The sequence below is a fragment of the Nanorana parkeri genome, unplaced genomic scaffold (genome assembly GCF_000935625.1).
Source record: "Nanorana parkeri isolate BGI_ZX_2015 unplaced genomic scaffold, ASM93562v1 scaffold187, whole genome shotgun sequence".
NCBI classification, from domain to species: Eukaryota; Metazoa; Chordata; class Amphibia; order Anura; family Dicroglossidae; genus Nanorana; species Nanorana parkeri.
The window spans coordinates 34,782-41,310 of NW_017306455.1; positions in this window are offsets into that span (position 1 = coordinate 34,782).

Here is a 6,529-nt window from a genome sequence, read left to right on the forward strand (position 1 = left end):
GTTAATACTTTTATACCCAGCTCCTCACTACAAGAGATGGCATGAGTGCTGACAATTACATGTGAACAGACCAGCCTTGCGCACTGCATTTCGAATGCATGTGATGCCTTAAGTCAACACCAAGAACAATGTCCCTGACACTTGTGTTTATATGTGTGACACTTGTGTTTGTCCTTCTGGCATAAAGGTACCCTGAAACATAAAAGTACCCCCTGCAAATATCTAAGGCTCTATTCACACCTGAGCATTTCCTTAATGTGCGCCAAACGTGAAAAAAATGCACGCTTTGGCGGAACGTGCAAAATTAAAAGAAACACGTTTACAGTGCCATTATTATTAATGGCGACCCAAATGCAGCAAGAAGGACGCACAGTTTTCCTCCGTACTCATACGTGGAGGAAGAAAATGCGGAACGCATGTCACAGATTTTGCTACATGCACTTCTTTTCCATGTTCAGGACCCCATTGAAAAAAAAACATGCACAAATGTGAATGCCCGTGAAAGCAATGCTTGTTTGTGCTACGCTCAGGTGTGAATGAGGTTATTAGGGCCAACACAATCAGCTCTCCTGCTCTGCAAGAGAGGGCTGTGCTGTGTGGCAATGCTGTGTGAATTTCAAAACTGAACTGAGAGAGATATATGTTATTTGGCACGTAAAACAGTTCCCACATATGTATTTCATCTGTGTATTTAGCCATTTTCCTGGAGTTTAGCTTTAACCTACATGGGGAAGTTTCAGTGGTTGTATATCGTTTTTGGCAAAAAAAATGTTGTGAATTGACTCCGCTAATTGCACCCATTCATTTCTGAAGTGTTCACTAGACCATCAAGGGTAGCCATGATTTTCCCCAATAAATGATGTCTAATTGTGGCATTGTGCAACCATAAGTGGTATATTACAGACAGTTGCAATAATTAAGCAATCACTATAAAATGCAGTATCATTTCTAAAATGTTGCCATTGCCAAGCATTAGACCATGCTATCATTCAGTGTTCTTCCTAGTTGCTGTGGCAACATAACAACGGGTAATTTTTAAAGGCAATTTTACATTTGCATTAATACATTTTAGGTTTGCAACCCTGATTCACATGTTTAGTCTGGACCCCAATTAGAGTCTTTCAGGCTTTTAAGAAAAAAAACAGGAAAATAAGGTTTGTGGCCACCTTTCCTTAGTGCCAGACCCCACTCAGGTAACCCCTAATTTATGACCGCAACCACATGGTTGGAAAGAAATGGTGTTCTATGGATACCTGAGTTAACAAAATCTGATTCCCCTCATTGTGTTTAATATGCTGTAGAAATTTGGATTTTACGTGTTAAAGGCCACCGAAATGGTCAACCCATAGGGGATATTTTAGTTATAAGTGGAACTTGGTGGGCTTAGTCAGCCCCTGTCTTCCTATTATTTGGATACTTCTAACAGCAAGAGCTCCTTGCCATAGATCCAGATTGTTGCTCTCCACCTGGGAGTTTTTCTGTGTGTCTACTCCTTTCAAAAACGTAAAAAAATCTAGCAGGGGGTATGAGAACCACAGTTGGTGTGTAAAGCCAGGAAGTGCAGATACCTCACAATACAGTTCCTTTAAGAAATTAGATATTTTTTGGGTGGTTAGATTTTCTTGCATCAACCAAAAACTTGAACTGACCCTTATGGCAACCCATTTTAGTTCTTCAAACTTTGGGCTACAAGTGCTCTTTTGTTGACTGTCATAAACAAGAATTTAGGACCTTGGATTTTTTTTTTGCATAGACTTCAAATAGAATTTTTATTACTTTTTGAACCAGTTACCCAAAAAAGTCAGAGCTCCTCATCTTTAGGCTTCTTTTAGGGCAGTATGTTTGATCTGGTCAGCGCACAGTGCTGCACACCCATGCGTAGTGTTTTTCGCAGGAGGGTATAGTAGCCGTAAACTGTAGCTCCACGAAGATCTTCACTGTGTGGCCCGCTTGTTGGCCCCTTAAAGTCATTGTAGGTCAGACTTGCATCCCTAACACGCACTGTCTAAACTTAATTGGTTCTGTTGGCAGGTTGACATCCTGCAGACATACTTACTATTGAAGTCAGTGCAGTCTGGGCCCTGCATGTGTGGCTGGCATTGCAATGTCTTCCCAGGTGCAAGCTTAGAAAGATTTTGTGAGAGAGAGCATGTAATTCCGGGCAGGCCCGCAGGGTGAAGACCATGAAGCTGTGGTTTATGCACATGTAACTTATTTCACAAGTATTCAGCATTAGGAGGGGATGGACAGCTAAGAATAGTGCACTATGTTTAAGGACTTGTTCACACCATGTCCGGACCATGTCCAGACCAGAACAGTTTGCTCCTGGACCAAAAAAATATCCCAATGTATCCCTATGGTATTTCTGGGCTCTGTTCACACCAGTGCAGTCTGTTCAGGAAAACCGCATGTAAACTCATCAAAACTCATGCAAACGCACTGGACTGCACCTGAAAGCCCATTTAAAGCTGCTAAAAAAAACAAAACCTGCACCGGTACGTGGCAAAAACGCAGTTAAATTGCACTGCGTTTGCAGATCTGCTTCAGATCCGGTCTGGACATAGTGTGAAGATAGCCTTAAGATGACAGTCAGGCGAATAGCATTTTCTGGAAGAGGATACCAATGGCAACTGTATTCCTTTTTTTTAATATGTAATTAAAAGCTCCTTCATGCTTGCAAGCGGTTGCACACTAAATGACATTCCGGCTTGTTATCTGGCACTTTTTAAAATTAACATTAAAATATAATGGGACTGATTGATGGTCAATGTCTCACATGCCCAACTATACATTATTACTACCATACGATCCAAAATATGGGACTTGTACCCGTTTGCTGCCATAGCCATGTTTTAAATTTTATTTCTGCACACATATTAAAATGAAAATTTTTGGCATGAAGATTAGATTACATACAACCCCTAAAACATTATATATTTTCTGAAACCAGATCAGTAGTATCTTATAAATGTGTTGCACCATGAATACATTGCAGGGCTGGACAAATCCCAGGAGCCAGGTAGCCAATTCTCATTAAAGATTCCAGCTGGCGCTTAACTTTTCAGGCTTTCTCTAGTTGTCAATGGAGGTGGCACCCAAAAAAAATCCTGCTGGCTCCTGAACTCCATATGAATTTATTCACCCCTGGTATATGGTATTGCCTTGTAAGCCCCCTTTGTAATATATCATTAAATAATAAACTTGCATAGGATGCTATTGTTGGTCTCTGGAGATTTACACATCAACTATGGTTCCCATCCCCAATGAATGGGGCTGGGCTGGACTGTGTGCAAAAATAAAATAACCTGCTACCTTCTTTCTCTCCTGAAGAAGTAGATTTAATATCTGGGAATTGCTTTGAGAAGCGGTCACATCTCCCCACAGATAACAACTGGAAAACCTGAGCACTAGATGAATATTTGATATCATTAAGTAGATATAGTGTATAGAAGCCGATCCGGGGATTATGAGACATTAGGAGGGTTTTACAGTTGAAGTTGACATTGTAGTCTTGTGAAATATGTGTTTAATATAGTCTTAATGTAAACAGGAATACAAGTCTGTATATTTTTAAAGTAATCTTTTGTACTAATGTGCATTTAGATTGCTGGTACCTTTTAAGTCCCATATATTGGATTGAATGCTTTTTAAAGATAACCTCTGCTTTATGTCATGTTCTTCTTTTTTTCTCCCTGTCTGCTCATCATATAGCGACACGAAGCATAATTAATGTGAACGGCGGGTGGTAACCTTTGGTTGGACCACTGTCCGAAGTGTGAAAACTGCACAGTGGGGAAAGGGCATTGATAGTAGTACAAAGAAGTGCAGATTTAGCAGGCAGGCAGGAAATAAATGTCACATATATTAAATATAAGCCTTAGATGATCCCTTCTGTTAACCTTTTATCTGCTGGTGTACAGTAGTTCTAGCAGGTAATGTGCTATACTTCACCCAGTCACACTCTGGGAAAACATTATTACACCTTACTGGGAGTAGAAATTATCATTAAAAAGCCCCTCCTCATTACTTGCCCATTCACAAAATGTCTTGTAGAATGAGGTTATTGCACATTACACTTCGTATATAGTGTGAGTTGACGTAAGAAGCACCACACGTTTCTGAATAATTTACTATGTTATGTGCTTATATTCACGCCATATTTGCAAAAACCTGGCGCTATCACTCCTCGTAGCTCTACTTGATCCTAGCACTATCAGCCTTCATATCCACAATTGTAACAATATTATTTCCCATGACCGTTCAGTTACTATGACTGACTACCCGACGCTATTACTACTCAAAACTTTACTTGGTTCTTGCACTATTGCGTCACATAACAAACTGCACTGCTGCTGCCTCTGCTAGTTTCAGGAGATTTGGAGTGAGAATTGGTGATATTGCTATTGTTCTGCCAACTGTCTGACATGAGGAAGCCAAGCCCTGCCTCTTCCAAGATGCACTGTCCTCTATCCCATTATTTCTAAAGTGCTATCTGTATCTTCCTTTTAGTTACCATTCCCCAGCGCCTAGCAGCAGTCTCAGAACTTTTGGACGTCTACACAAGGGAGGCTTTTACAGGTGCATAACCTATCTAAAATACATTAAATGCACAGGTAATCCAATGGAAAGATTGATACATTTCATGGTCTGCCAACAGGGTCTCTAAGTTTTGCTGAACAGTTACATTTTCTAGTGATTTGCATGTGACAATAGGAATATCTCTTTATGCATCCTTTTTGATATTGGAATATCTTTTAGGCAGTTTTTCCTTTGTTCTTGCCACATCAACCAGCTTCTAAAAAAAAATGTTGTTTTTGTTTGGAAGGCCACTTTTAGAAACAAACTTCTCTTGAGCATTCCTTTCAATGTCAGGCTGATCACTGGCTCTGAAAGTATTTTAGTTTTCTGCATCTCTTTTCCTGTCTTCCACTTCTTTCCTGTAATCATCTGGCATCCATCGCTGCTTTACACAGAGCGCCGAAAAACTCATTTGGGACAAAAGAAAAAGAAGGCTTATTCTGCAGTAACCACAAGTGAAGATGTGTTTATAAACCAGCGTTATGGGTCTATTTCATCCAAAACGATTTTCCTGTGCTTTGGATTTAGCAGAAAATGTGAAAAACAGTAACCTATTTCATGGTTCTTATTGGTTTTGAACAAAACGTTAATGTGCTTTAACTTATCTTTTTCTTTAATAGGCCCTATTAAAATAGTGTATCATTTCAATTATACAGCGTATAATGCCTAAAAATGGCTTGTGCGCTACTATTCCTTGTGCTTGGCTTGTGGAATTATTTTATACCCACAGTCCTAGGGGGACATCATCTATTCTGTTGCATGGCAAAGCAGTGAGACACTTTTTTTACAAGGTTATGCTCTGTTCACACCTCAGCGTCGGCATATTTAGGCTTTTTTAAGTGTTTTATGTGCATTAATTGGTGTTTTTTGGCCCTATTCAGCTTTATGCATTTTTACAAAGAGGAGGAGAGCGTCTTCTTTACTGGAAAATATGCAATTAATCCGAAAAAAAAATATTGTAAACGCTGTGCAAACTGTTGGCTCTATATAAATCCTGTTTAATAATAATAATAATAATGTTCATCCAGATTAGCTTGATGTTCTGTGACTACAGCTGCTAATATTATCATGTTTATGGTCCATGTGAGTGTAGCCAACCTTCCTGGACATGGCTGCAAGAGGAAAACCAAACCCAGATTGAACAGGAGGACTCCACTGTTGAAAAAAAAAACCTTAAAAGTCCAGACTGGAATTTGCACGACAAGCCACAGTGCCTCACAGAGAATGTCCTCTTTAGACAGCAGAGACAGAGCAAGTTTTTTGGCAAGCCACATCAGCTCTATATTCACAGATGAAAAAAATAAGCTTTTGAAGAAACCTACACCATACCTACTGTGAAACATGGAGGAGGCTTGGTGGTGTTTTGGGGCTGCTTTGCTGTGTCTGACACAGGGTGCCCTGAATCTGTGTCAATGTCTTGTACCCTGTGCAGCCCCGAAAAGTTGCTTCAATGTAACAACATGCGTCAATAAAGGATGAACACTTGACCACATTGTCCCGTGTGCTGGAGACATTTCGCTTTACGTCTGAATCTGTGTGGGTCTCAATGAAGTCTCAAGATTATATAGGAATGCTGAAGTGAAACGTACTGTACAGTGTCAGAAAGCTATGTCTCAATCACAGGTCATGGGTTCTCCAGTAGGATGATGGCCTGAAACACACAGCAAAAAGCAACCAAGAACAAAACATAGGACTATCCTGAAGTGGCCTTCTATGAGCCCTGATCGGAATCATATCAAACCTCTATAGAAAGAGCTGAAACATGCAGCCTGGAGAAGGCGCTCTCCAAACCTGAGACAGCTAGAGTTGTTTGCTCAAGAAGAGTGGGCCAAACTACATGTTGGTAGGTGCAGAAGTCTCATTGATAAGTACAGATTGTTTTTTATTTTTTTAAATATTCTGTTCAATCAAAAGCAAAGTCTGATTTTTATTAACTATGGAATAAACAATG